Source organism: Macaca nemestrina, chromosome 15 (assembly GCF_043159975.1).
Source record: "Macaca nemestrina isolate mMacNem1 chromosome 15, mMacNem.hap1, whole genome shotgun sequence".
NCBI lineage: Eukaryota > Metazoa > Chordata > Mammalia > Primates > Cercopithecidae > Macaca > Macaca nemestrina.
In genome coordinates, this window is record NC_092139.1 from 260,467 (window position 1) to 273,562 (window position 13,096).

Below are 13,096 nucleotides of genomic sequence, written 5' to 3' on the forward strand. Positions count from 1 at the left end.
GCCGATCATTTGAGGCAAGGAGTTCGAGACCAGCCTGACCAATATGGCAAAACCCAGCCTATATTAAATATTTTTGTAATTAGCCAAGCGTGGTGGCACACACCTATAATCCCAGCTACTTGGGAGGCTGAGGCAGGGAGAACTGCTTGAAACCAGGAGGCAGAGGTTGCAGTGAGCCAAGATCGCACCACTGCACTCCAGCTTGGGCGACAAAGAGAGACGGTCTCAAACTAGAACTTAGCCCTCAGGAAAAGCATTGAGCACCCCCCACCCAAACCAACCCAAGGAATCACATGGCAATGGTTATCATCTGATTTCGACAAATAAAGTTCTGTTCTCCCCTCTGAACACAATGGTAAACACCTGCCATCAGCCCACAGAAACTCCCAGGACCCAGTAACACTGGACTAGCAAGATCAATGGGCCACGTATGCAGGGTTCAGCAGCAGAAAGTCATGGCACCGAGAATGGTGTGTGCTCAAACCAGATTCCTTGCTTTCGGGGTGAAGGGGCTTCCCGGGAAAATCTAGTCCAGTGGGATGGTTTCCACTTCCACCATGAGGAGGAAATGGGGGGTTTCCTGAGGGCACTGACAGGACCTGGGTCTCTGCCCCTTTGTCCTCTGTCCTGTTATGGGATGAGGGTGGGCTGAAGGCAGGTTTCCCCTACATCTTCCGGGCAGGAGAGATGGAGCTGACAAGTGGACGACGCTTTTTCCAAAACATTCCCATGTTTATAACCTGTTATCAACCTGTTTTCCCTGGAGATCAGTGAAGCAGCATCATTGATTCTCTTCCATTAGGGACAACCCGGTGTTACGGGAGGCAGGAGACGACATGCGAGCTGGTCTGAGTCAGTCACTTGTGTCTGATCCCCAGCGTGGTCGTCTATCAAATGGGCGGCCCCACAGACCGGTGACTTTGAACCAGAGTTCCATGGAGGTTGCCCAAGGACAGGGAGGGGGAAGAGGGGGAAGAGGGGGAAGAGGAGGAAGAGGAGGGAGGAGGTAGAGGAGGGAGGAGGAAAGGGAGGAAGGAAGGAAGAAGGGGAGGAAGGAAGGAAGAAGGGGAGGAAGGAAGGAAGAAGGGGAGAGGAAGGAAGGAAGAAGGGAAAGGGAAGGAAGAAGGGGAGGGGCGGAAGAGGAGTGTGGAGGGAGGAGTGTGGAGGGAGCACTGTGGAGGGAGCACTGTGGAGGGAGCAGTGTGGAAGGAGGAGCAGAAGGGGGGTTCTCTGAGGAGGAGGGCCAAGTTTTTGAGGTGTCTTGGAGTCAGAGGTGGCAGTGGCTTGGGCTCTAGGCCCTCTGTTGCATAGTTTTAGGCTTTAACTATTTATATTTGTGGACTCTTTAAAAGATTTAATTTGAAGGAAACCGGAGTTGGGGATACCTTGCTTCTAAAACACAATTTCTCAAGCCTGAGACTAAGTGCTAGGCATTGCTCATTCTGTTACAATCATTTCCTCCTATTTAAAATCAGCCACACACCCCCAATCTCTCTTCAGGGCAAACATCTTTTCCGAGGATCTCAAACAGCAGAGCGAGCGGCCCGTGACCCCAGCCGTGGGCACGAGGAGTGAAGAGGAGACGTGTGGAGAGGGCTGCTGATGACATGAGAGGTAGAGGCCCGGCACCTCCCTCTAGGGGCTGTGCTCCTCCAGGCCTAAAGGACATCCTCGCCTCTGGGGTGAACAAGCAGCACAAACTATCAACACTTATTCCAAAAGAACAGGAAGAAAATTCAAACGAAGTTAATACAGTTACCCCAACACAACACTGCAGCAGCCCAGAAACAGGAGGGCCACTGAGCCTGAGGTGGGCGGTTCCAATAGCAGGACAGCGACGTTGGCATTAGGGCTTTTCGGCAAAGAAAAAAAAAGACACAAAAGGTAACATGGGCCACCCATTATTTCCTGCCAGTGGAAAGACACCCACAGGCCCCCAGATGCCAACGGCCCCTTGGGAACGAGCTCAAGCAGCACTTCAGGTCTTCGCACGAGCAGGCACGTGGTGTCCTCAGTACCCCCGCCTGTGACACACACACCACACTTGACTCCCATACCTGAGGGTCCAGGGGAATGGCGGGAAGTTCTCGGGGGACCGGGCATCCTGTGAGGGCACTGCATGACTATGTACCTCAGAGGGGTCCCTGGGCAGGTGCTCTCTCTCCAAAGGATGAACTGGATCCTGACCACACCCAGATTGCGCTGGCCTCCAAGCCGAGCGCCAACATCTCACATCCAAAGGGATGCACAGATGCCTGCTGCACGTGGAGCCAAAGCCCCTCGCAGAGCTCAGGACGAACCCAGTGTCCAGGCCTGGGGCCGTCACCAGCCAGGAGAGGTGTCCGGGGCACTTCCCAGCGATGGCCACAAGAAGAAACAACTCAGGACAAAGCCAGTGTCCAGCCCCAGGGCCGTCACCAGCCTGGAGAGGCGTCTGGGGCATTTCCCAGCAATGGCCATGGGAAGTAACAACTCAGGCCCATCAGGGGCTTCCTCACTATACGGGTGTTAGAAGTAGAGACAGAGGTTCAGGTCTAGTGGCACAAACAGCGACGGATCCCATGGAAATGTGGGCGTGGCCCCTCCATCCCAACAGCCTGCATGGCTACTCCATTCTGCTCCCATCACATACATCCCCACACAGCCAAGCCCCTTCTCCTTTCCCCCACTGGATTCATCAAATCAAACCTCGCTGTCCTTGGCAAATGTACCATTAATTTACTTACTGCCCAGTAAAAAAGCACACTTCCAGTTAACATGACACCCCCGCTACGATAGAACAGCCTTAATTCAGACATGACGCAGAGGAACAGAGGGAGGAGGGGTCGAGGGCCGTCCTGGAAACGGCAGCTGTTTTCTGGGGAAAGTCTCCCTCCCACCCGAGCCCGACACTCGTGCCACACTATCCCCATGGTGTCTGAAAACTCCATGAAGACAGGCTCACTCTGACCCCTTCACACCCACAACGCCAAAGAGGAGCAGGTGTTCAGGAAAAGTCTCCTGCTAGTGCTGAAGACAGGAATAATCCCTCGTGGTGCCCAGAATGTCAGGAGAAAACAAGGCACCATGTGGACGCCTTCCAGGTGAATTCTGGAATGACTCTGCCGAATGCCAGTCATCCTTTTACAGAACAAAACCAATACCGGAAAACATGTGTCACCAGCAGAGAGATGGTCCTTTTGATGGCTTACCAACACACCTACGTTACGCTGAATTTATCTCAAGCCACCCTCTCTGTGCTAATGTAAAAAGTCTCCTTTATTAACCAGTAGCCTTTTTCATCTGGTGCTTTATTAACAAGCAAGACGGTCCTGTAACACTCAGGCATTGTTGAAAACGTCAAATGGAAGCCTAGAAACCTCTTCCGTGCAGCTTCACTGCAAAGTATTTTGACGTGAGCCAAATCATGCTATTCCTACATCTCCACAGGAAACTCAAGGCTTCATCAAGGAAACGCAGCATGATTTCTGCTAGGCACAGAAATTGGTGGGGTGGGCGTGGGGTTGAGGGAACATTACATAGAAAGCACAACGCGATAATCACCTGTATGAGAGCCACACTGGCCGGCAAGCCCCGGTCGGCTCGGTCTCTACACAGTCACAGACGTGAGGCCTGGAGGGCAGACACCTGGCACTGCTGACTACCCCAAGGTCGTGGCCTCTGCCCCTTCTCTGCTGCTCATCAGTTCCAAGCTTCTGGCAACACCGCCTGCTGCCCCCACTGCCTCATCGACTCTTCGTGAAAAGCAAATGTTGCCAGGATAGCTTATGAGTACATTTGCCAGGAAAGCAGCTCCGATTGATGCTGAAACCCCGTTCTCACACCCCTGGCAGCTCCCTTGCCCCCGATGTGTACATGCTTGCAGCTCTGACCTTGCTCAGTGTCCACACAGGCTCTGTCCACTGGAGAGCCAAAGGCAGACTCAATGTTGAGTCAGAAATACACAAAGAGGGTGACGGTTACAAACTGCCTGCCTGCCCCTCAAAACACAGGTTGAAATCCTCAGCCTCAATGTGATGCTGTCAGGTGGTCTTTGGGAGGTAATGAGTTCCCGAGGCTGGAGACCCTTGAATGGGATTTGTGCCTCAGAAAGGGGCCCAGCAAATCCCTCACCCTCCCATTGTGTCAGGGCCAGAGAGAAGGTGTGTGCCAACCAGGAAAGAGCCCACACCAGAATTCACCCGTGCGGCACCCTGATCCTGCCTTCCAGCCGCTAGAACTGTGAGAAACAAATTCCTGTTGTTCATAAGCCGCTCAGTCAATGGTGTTTCGTTACAGCAGCCTGAGCTGCCTGAGATGACGATGCTCACCGCCCTACAGAAACGGCTACTCCCCTCTCCCAGAAAGAGGGGTTTAATTAAAATCCCTGTCTCTCCTCGCGGCCACCACAGATCTCACTCCCCCACCCTGTAAGCCAGCAATTGTTAGGATTAAAGGAAAATGAGGATCCTTTTAGACCAGCCCCTCCATATCGGTCTGAAGCCTGTAACTTTGCCCACTTCCACGGTGGCCGTGTCACTGCGTTGCCCATGTCAGCTCTGTGTCTGCACTGGGTCCCAGGCTCTGCACAGACTCCTCTAGCTGCCCATCAGCACAGCCATTTCCCCTTCTGCTTTGCAGGTTGTCCTTCAATATCCAACCCCCACCCCTCTGCAACCCAAGGCCTTCCGATCCAGGCATTCGGGGTGGGCTCAGCCATGTACTGCCGTCCTTGACTCAAGTAAACCAGGCCCAAGGCGTTGGCACCAATGATCTACTGGCTGTGGGGTCTGCACAGCTACTAGCTGCCCCAGCCACACCAGGGCCCGGGAGGGGAGGCAGAGGAACCTGTGAAGTTGCCAACAGCCATATGGGAACAGGGGCCCCTGGGATGAGGAGGATGCAATGGAAGGAAATTCAGAGAAAGAAAGAGCCCCAAGGCTGGACGGGTCATGCCCAAAGCCTACACTGCTGAATTTTCCAGGTTTCTGAACTCAATCGCTGACCCACACAGCACATGTTTCCTGAGTGCTGACCCCGCGTGGCATTGGATACGGCAATAAAGTAGGACCCCCACCTCCCCCATCCCCGACACATACACAGGGCCTCCGTCCTGGCGGGAAATCAGGCCTGGGGGCCCAGTTGACACCGCGAGCCAGGGAAGGGGGCCATTTCAGACGGATAGTGGGTGCAGCCTTGCCAAAGCCCAGCAGTCACCTGCACTGCCACAGCCAGGCTGAGTCCAGATCAGCCGCACAGAAACCTGACCCTCTCAAGGGCACGCCTGAGCTCATTAGGGACAGACACCGTCTCCTGCTGATCTCCAACACTTTCTCTGCATGTCTAGTTACAAACGGACGACGCAGTCTCGGAAGCACAGCTGTGACTCTGGAGACAGATCCCAGGCCTCCCCCTGCTCCTCTCCGTGGTGCCATTGATAGGGAGGGGCCGGTATGGCCGCGAGGTCCCATACCCACAGCCACCCTGCCACGGAGACGCAGGCCTTCGACGATTATTTCTGCCAAAGAACCCTGCTGCGTCTTGGAGCACACCATGGTGGGCGGGAAGCTCCACCCGGAGAAACAGCGATGCTTCTCCCCAGAGCCAACGGAGGGCACCCCCCACCGTGCATTCAGCAGATTACTTACATTCTAGAAAACATCTGGGTTAACGGGGAACAGTAAAATGAAAAGGACACACTAGAAAGGTTAGAAGGCTGTGTGAAGTCTCAGGAGGTCCAAAGGTTTCTTAACCAAGACTGCTGCGGTCAACGAGCTTACAGGGAAAGTTTCCACACGGGCCTTCAACAAGCAACGCTCAGCAGGGAGGAGCCACGTTCTGGGCAGAACCTCAGAACAAGAACATCGGACACCACAAAGTCACATCAGAGCCAACAGCAACTGAAATACAGCCCTCTCCTAAGATGTGTGCGTCACCTGCAGAAAGTCACCACACATTAAGATGGGGGAAGAAAAGGATAAGGTTAGAAACAAATTTGAAGTAATTTCTGCATACGTAATATTTCTACATCCACTGGTTTTCTTTCTGGGAGTAACAACTTTTACATGAGATGCACATCCCCGTTGGAAGGAGTTTGGGTTTTCCGTGGGCAGAGTCAAGGGCTCTCCAAGAAATGTGAACCTTTTCTCACTCACTGAGCCGCGTGCCCTGAGGCCGTCCTGGCCTGCCTGAGCACCTCCCTGGCTCTGCCTCCAGCCAGCTCCTTCCAGCACTCACCCCGCTGCTCCCAGAGCCTGCACTGGCCCAGGATCTCCTCTTCTGCTGCTGTCAATCTTCCACTTTAGGGTAAATAAGTTGGAAACTAGAAAGTTATAAGACCCCTTAGCTTTTTAAAAATTTGTCTTCTCAGAAAACAATACTAATTCTACTTCCATGGTTTAATATGTTGCCCCCATCTGCATGTTCATGGATATGTGTTTTTATATATTTTTTGATCAGTACTTATAAAAGCATGCACTGTTGCTACATTCAGTTTAATTACATTTGATGTAAGAAGTTTTAATTTCAGTGAATTCAGGCACTCAAAATTTAAGCCCTCTGACATCTATTAATCAAATGGGAAAATGACAGGTAGATATTACAAAAATCAAGAGAAGTGTTTAATGTAAATCCTGAACTTTCAAATATTTCCACAAATGTAATGTATACATTAGTACATCACCTTGAGCATTTTCACAACTCTTTGCACTCAAATTCCATTCTTAACTTTTATAGATAAATCGACATCCATATGTGATTTTAAGCAGCTCAAACATCAGCTCTTAAAAACAATCAGAAATGTTGCAGGCAAATCCCACCGAGCAGCAAATAACGGAACTGTACCCAACAACCCAGGTACCTCTCCCTGAGGCATCTGGAACTTGAGCATTACAAGCAGCCTTTGGTTTCTGAGGCACCCGAGAGTGGGGACTCCCAACTCCCCAAGTCTAAGAAGGCCTCAGCGATAAGGAAAACTGGTCAAAAAGTCATCCCTGCCGGCTCCCTGCGCCACGGGCTCCTCCCTGCCCGCCCTCAGCCACGTGCTTACAAGATCTCACACTTCCTCTCTGTCCCGCAAAGCCTGACTCCTGATTCCAGTCCTGCCGCTTACTGGGATGTGGCCATGGACGTCAACTGCACCTGTAAGGGGAGAAGCCTGTCAGGATACAGGATCCTGGCCATCCTGGCAGTGCTCAAGCTGATACTGTAACTTGGTAGTGAGTTACTTAATGCAAAGGTTTAACTTTGAAAAATTTAGATACGTGTATTCTAAAAGGGAAATTCTGAACGTAGAACACAGGCCACACCCTCACACTGATGTTGTCTGGCCAGCACTTTTTTGTTTGCCTTTTCAATGACGTTTTTAAAAGCAGTTTTCGGTTCATAGCAAAATCAAGAGGAAAGTACAGAGAGTCCTCACATATCCTTTCCCAGCACAGGCACAGCCTCCATCATTCTCCTGCCCTCACCAGACCAGCATGTCTCTACGACCGACAGACCCGCATCAACACGGCACCACCACCCACAGTCCACAGCTCACACGAGGACTCGGCCTGCTGCTGCTCACTCTGTGGGTTTCACAGACGTGGAACGGCATGGATCCCCCATGAAAGCCCCACCTGGAGTTGCTGCCCCACCCTACACACCCCCTATGCTCCTCCCATTCATCTCTCCCCTCCCCAACCCCTGACAGCCGCTGATTGTTTGACTGTTTCCACAGCTTTGCCTTTTCCAGACTGTGCTGTGGTTGGACTCAGACAGCAGGCAGCCTTTCCAGATTGGAGTCTCACTTAGCAACATGCGTTTATGATCCTTCTGTGTATTTTCATGGCTTAGGGGTCCAGTTCTTTTTAGTGCTGAATAATATCCCAGTATCTGACATACCACAGTTTATCCATTCACCTACTGAAGGGCATCTTGGTTGCTTTCTAGTTTTGGCAATTATAAAGCTGCTGTCAATGTCTGTGTGCACATTTCCGCATGGAAGTAAGCTTTCAGCTCCTCCGAGTAAACGTCCAGGACTGTGATTGCTTCTGTGGTCGGAGAGCTTAGTTCCACGGAAAACCGCCATGCTGCCTCCCACAGGAGCTGCCCCACTTCCCCCAGCGATGAGTGAGGGTCCTGATGCCCACACACCCACCAGCACGTGGTGGTGTCGGAGTTCAGGTTTTGGCCAGGCCGATGGGTGCACAGTGACGCCTCGCCCTATGACATAAGACGCGGGCCATCTTTCCACGTGTAGATTTGCCATCTGTGTATCTTCTTTGTTGGGGTATCTGTCCAGGTCTTTGGTCCATTTTTAATCAGGTAGTTCATTTTCTTGTTGAGTTTTGAGAGTTCCTTGCACGGTTTGGATAACAGCCTTTATCAGATGAGTCTTTTACAGATGCGTTCTCCCCGTCTGTGGCCTCCCCTCTCATGCTCCTGAGACAATGTTTTTTATTTTAAAAAACACTTCAGACAGAAGATGGACCTCCCAGCCCACCACGGTTCTCAGTTTGGCCGTGGTCACCACCCTCCCAGCCCTGGTTCCCACCTTTTCACGATCTGCTGGTCCTATGGGTGTCAACCCATACCAAGTCCCTAACATATCTCCAATGATGGCAACGTCAAAGCTGGCAGTTTGCAGGTAGGAAGGAGCTGATGGAGGCCGGAGCAGAATGTGAAGGCCAGCGGATTCATCCCTCGGGGACCGGCAGGCCTCTCAGATATCCCCCTGGGTCACCTCCCAAATGAAGTACCTGCTTTGGCCGTGAGCAGGAAGCAGGACCTGGTCCAGATCTCAGCATATTTGACCTGGCACGGCATTTACAGGTGAGCCTCCATAACCGGAAACTCGACTCTCTGGGGAGAATGCATTTTCATTATCAAGGCTTTTAGGCTTTTAATTAAGAAACCAAAGAGCAGTGCCTGGAGTGAGGATGCAGGGACTCTGGGTGACCCACACGCTCGTTTCCACCTGGCACAAAGGACCCTGGAGTGAGGGTACAGTGCCTGCTCTGAGTCACCAGCACACTCATCATTTCTACATAAAGAACCCTGTGAGCCTGTCCCAGGACTTTTTAGCCTAGACCTAAAAATTCAGAGCTCAGGAAACCTTCATCATTTTAGGAACCTGAGGGGTGGGCCAGGGGGATCTCACAGAGTGTGGTGCTGTCTATGGGGTCAGCAAAGTACAGCTGGGGCTTCCCGCAAGCACTTCAGGGAGGCCGTGCACTGGCCCGAGGCTGGTTCCGCCTCCTATCCTCGGTTCTCATGCCCAACCGTGAGGGGAGCCCCCCGCTTCAGGAGCGCTCCCTGGCTCCAGGCCCTAACGTCCATGTCCAGGCCCCTGGTAGGGCAGCTTCTACCCCAGGGAGGCTGGGACTGGAGACAGCCTGGAGCTCTAGGCAATCCTGGCAACCACATGTTTCCCGAAGTGGCTGCAGACAAACTCCTGCTTCCAAAACCTGGCACGGGCTGTGTGAGGCCTGGAACGCGGGAGGCGCGTTTCGCAGGGTCCCTGCTCACATACAAAAGCAAGGCTAAGAGCAGATAAATTATTTAATTACCCTCTCATGGTTATCAAGTCAAGTCATAGTCTCTTAGACTTATGTGTGACTAGAAGTATACACATTATGGAAGTGTATATAAATGTGAATACAGATATGCTTATTTTCCTTTTATATACCTTACATGTATGTGTATACGTGCATATGTATAAAACATGGAAGAAAAAACCATACTTAAGATTTCAAATCTCAGTCACAAAGATCTCAGAAGCAAATTATTATTCTTTAACAAAGATGTAACATTTTACATTCTTACAAACAAAATGTTCTCTATTAGCATTTTATTTTAAAAACTAAGAATGCATTGCACTCTCTGTTTCAATTTTTAACTCAGCTCACAAAGGTCCCTGTACAAAGACCTCCGTGCCACGGCAAGGATGGCGGTGGTCACACCTGTGTCCATTTATCCTCTCTACATCTAGGCTCCTCTCCCTGAGGCAACAGCACCTCCGAAGTCACAGCCTGGCCTCCCATCTCTCCCCCGTCCCGGGCTTTTTGGCATGTTGGTCTGCTGCACACACCTCAGCAAATACTGCTGATTAGCCAGAATCGCCCAGAAATCTCTTAACCTTGATTCTGGTTGCTTTTGTAATTTGTAATATCTGTACTTCTGGTGTGATTTGAGAAACAACAAATTTTAAAATTAGAGAAGATGTGGTTTTTATTCTCTCCTTTCTACTTGCAACCTTGAAAATTCAAGTAGCAGCAAGGGTTTGTTGAAAGTAACTTCCACCAAAGAGAACCTATTACAAAGGTACTACAGAGTGTCAAATAACCACATAGATGTAAAATAGAGATGCAGACACAGATATAAAATCCAATGGTTAAACCAAACTGAGAAATGCTTGCCAGTTTGATAGGACTTCTAAAACTTGACATAAATGTTGGCTGAGGGATACAAGATGTTATGAGATGAGTGAGATGCTTGGCCTAGAACCACAGGCTCTCTCCTCTTTACAGCAGAAAATCCGTAAGGAAGTCAAATCTGAAAGAACCAGGTACCATTGAATGGCATACTCAGCCATCCTTCCCCATTCCTGGGCCAGGTGCGGTGAGTGCAGCCAGTCGTTCACCAACACCCATCATCCATCCTCAAGGCTACGGCTACACTTTACTCCCAGGCTCCCTGCCATTATGTAACTTAGGTAAATCACGGCCACTCTCACCTTAAGCCTCCCCTGCCAGCATGGCAATCACCCAGTCCCAACCACAGCAAGGACAGCCATGTCCCTGGGAATGCAGAGCAGGGGTCGGGAAGAAACCTGGATCTCTGAATACCTCATGGAGCAGTCACCAGCCTGGAACATCCTCCCTGACGGCTTTGCAAGAGAGAAGAACTCCTTGGTTCCTCAAGCTACAGTACTGCAGAGTCTCAGGTCACAGCATCCTTACCTACCCTCGTCAGGAACCGTTCATGCTCATCAAGACATGAGAACAAAACTGCAGTGGCACAGTCACACTCAATGCAGACCACCTGCCGCTCACATTCATCGGATTAACACCAAAAGGCCACCTTGGTGGATATCCTGGATGTGGACACTTGGCGGCTTTTTGCTGGAGACGCGCTTTGTACATTTATCGCACGACCATCTTGGCGTCAGGAGGGGCTGTGCAGATGGCAGCTGTGCACGTCACAGGGAGTCTCACTTGCTGGACTCTCAGCCAGCTCCCACTATCAGTGCCCGCAGAGTCCTCTCCTCCGGGAGCACGTGCTTGGACGCCACAGTAGCCTGTGGATCCACACAACAGCACTGTGTGCCCCAGGAGCTTAGAAAGTACCACTGCATCAATGCCTCCACAGGTGAGGCCGGGGGCAGAAGCCAACCTCAAGCAGTTACGGTCCTCCGTGGGGCTGGCGTCCAGGCAGGAAGGCGGCTCAGCGGCTCTCCTCTCACTGTGAAAAATTCCTAGGTCCCCACATGAACAGAACCCTAAATAACACGCAACAAACAACAGGAACGAGAACACGACCAGCAGCTTCTGAGAAGAGCAAGCTGGACTGATCATGAGACACCTGACGGGGACGGTGCCAGAGCCCCTCCCGGTAACCTGTGAGGGCAGCGCTGCCAGCATCTCCCTAAAACCAGCCCAAGTCAAGTTAGACTTGAGGCTTTCCAGGAGTGGGTAGATCCATTCAATCCCACAGTCTGAACCTTCCAGGCCGTGTCTCATGGCCCTCATCTCACATATGGGAACCCGGACGCTGCACCATAAACACAGCCCCAAGCCCTCGTTCCTTCTTCAACACCACACCCCAGTACAGTAAACACTTAGGATCTGGGCATTCACGTAAAATACTGCTTAACTAAAACTTCTGATTTAGAACATGTTTAATTCCTACTCACAGAGCTGAAAGTGTTTTGTCCTAGAAGGCGGTAGCTGTAACTTAGCATGAGAGAAGAAGGGTTCAGAGTGGTGCCAAGTATTAAATATTCCTCTAAATCTATTCACCAGATCGCCATGCTATTGTCACCTGCTTCATTTTCTGTCCTTAAAAGACATAATAGTTACTTTTCAAAATAGACAACCTGTTTTACTGATGCTTAGCTATAAAGTAGCGAGCTATGTATCCAAAAGGGAGATATGGGGAAACAGAAAATGTCCACAAGCAATCGGGTGGGGAGGGGGGCAGTTGCAGCAGCACCTGGCTCTGTTGCGTTGTGAGCCAGCCACGTGGGATGGACAGCTCACTTAGCCACTGAAATTATATCATCTAAGATTTTGTTGCAGTTACTTTGACAAATTCTCCCTCCTGCTATGAAGAGTAAGGTTTGAGGGGTTTTTTTGTGGTTTTTTTTTTTTTGACTTGGAGTCTCGCTATGTCACCCAGGCCGGAGTACAGTATTACAATCATGGCTCATCGCGGCCTTGACTTTCTGGCTCAAGCAATCCTCCCGCCTCAGCCTTCCAAGCAGCTGGGACCCATAGGCGAGTTTGATTTCTTTGCTAACGAATTCCTAATTCATCTCGCAGTGGGCCTATCAAGGCCATATGCCCGGACGTCCACCTTACCGACCGTCCGTGTGGTCTCTAAAGTGGATGCACTCCGGTTGCCCGGGCTCTGCACGCGATGCTGAGTCTCCAAGTCTGCCGCTGTATAAGGGACTGACAGCCCCGAGCGTCTCGACCTGCCACCATGAGCCGGGCTTTATTCCACAGGGCAACTCTGCTTCCCGTGATGAGATGCAGCACGTGAGCACAGATCAAAGGGCATCAGCAACTAACCCATTCCCCTGGTACTAAGTAGAGGACCAAGAGTTTAGTTCCTTACTTATTTACTACGGGCTTGATTCAAAACAGCTTTCTGGGATCCTGGGGACAAACATCTCCAACTAGTGAGAATTCTGGCTTTAGTAACGGAAGAATCACCTAATGCCCATTTTGTAACTGCTGTTCTCATCAGAACTTGAGGCCAAAGAGAAAAATAAAAGGGGGAGGCTAAGATCGTGACACCCCAGTTTGCACAAGGCCAACCAGCCTGCTTGAGGGGGTGAAAGGAGTAGGATTTTTAAACAGCTGAGTTTTAAAAACATGGCTGTAGGCTGGGCGCACTGGCTCACGTCTAT

The 13,096-nt window shown here is 51.0% G+C and overlaps 1 protein-coding gene across 25 annotated transcripts in view; it reads right to left on the reverse strand.

The window, feature by feature from the left end:
- LOC139358406 (disco-interacting protein 2 homolog C-like) overlaps positions 1 to 13,096 on the reverse strand; it is a 229,441-nt gene that overhangs the window by 77,740 nt on the left and 138,605 nt on the right. For 2 of the 25 annotated variants that reach the window (XM_071078954.1, XM_071078949.1), the window contains exon 2: positions 7,028 to 7,119. The exons of 22 other annotated variants lie outside the window; for them this stretch is intronic. The gene's annotated coding sequence lies outside the window, so the exon portion shown is untranslated. Of the gene's footprint in view, positions 1 to 7,027; positions 8,745 to 13,096 lie in introns of those variants that run through there. One more of the 25 variants, XM_071078948.1, reaches the window with a different exon arrangement.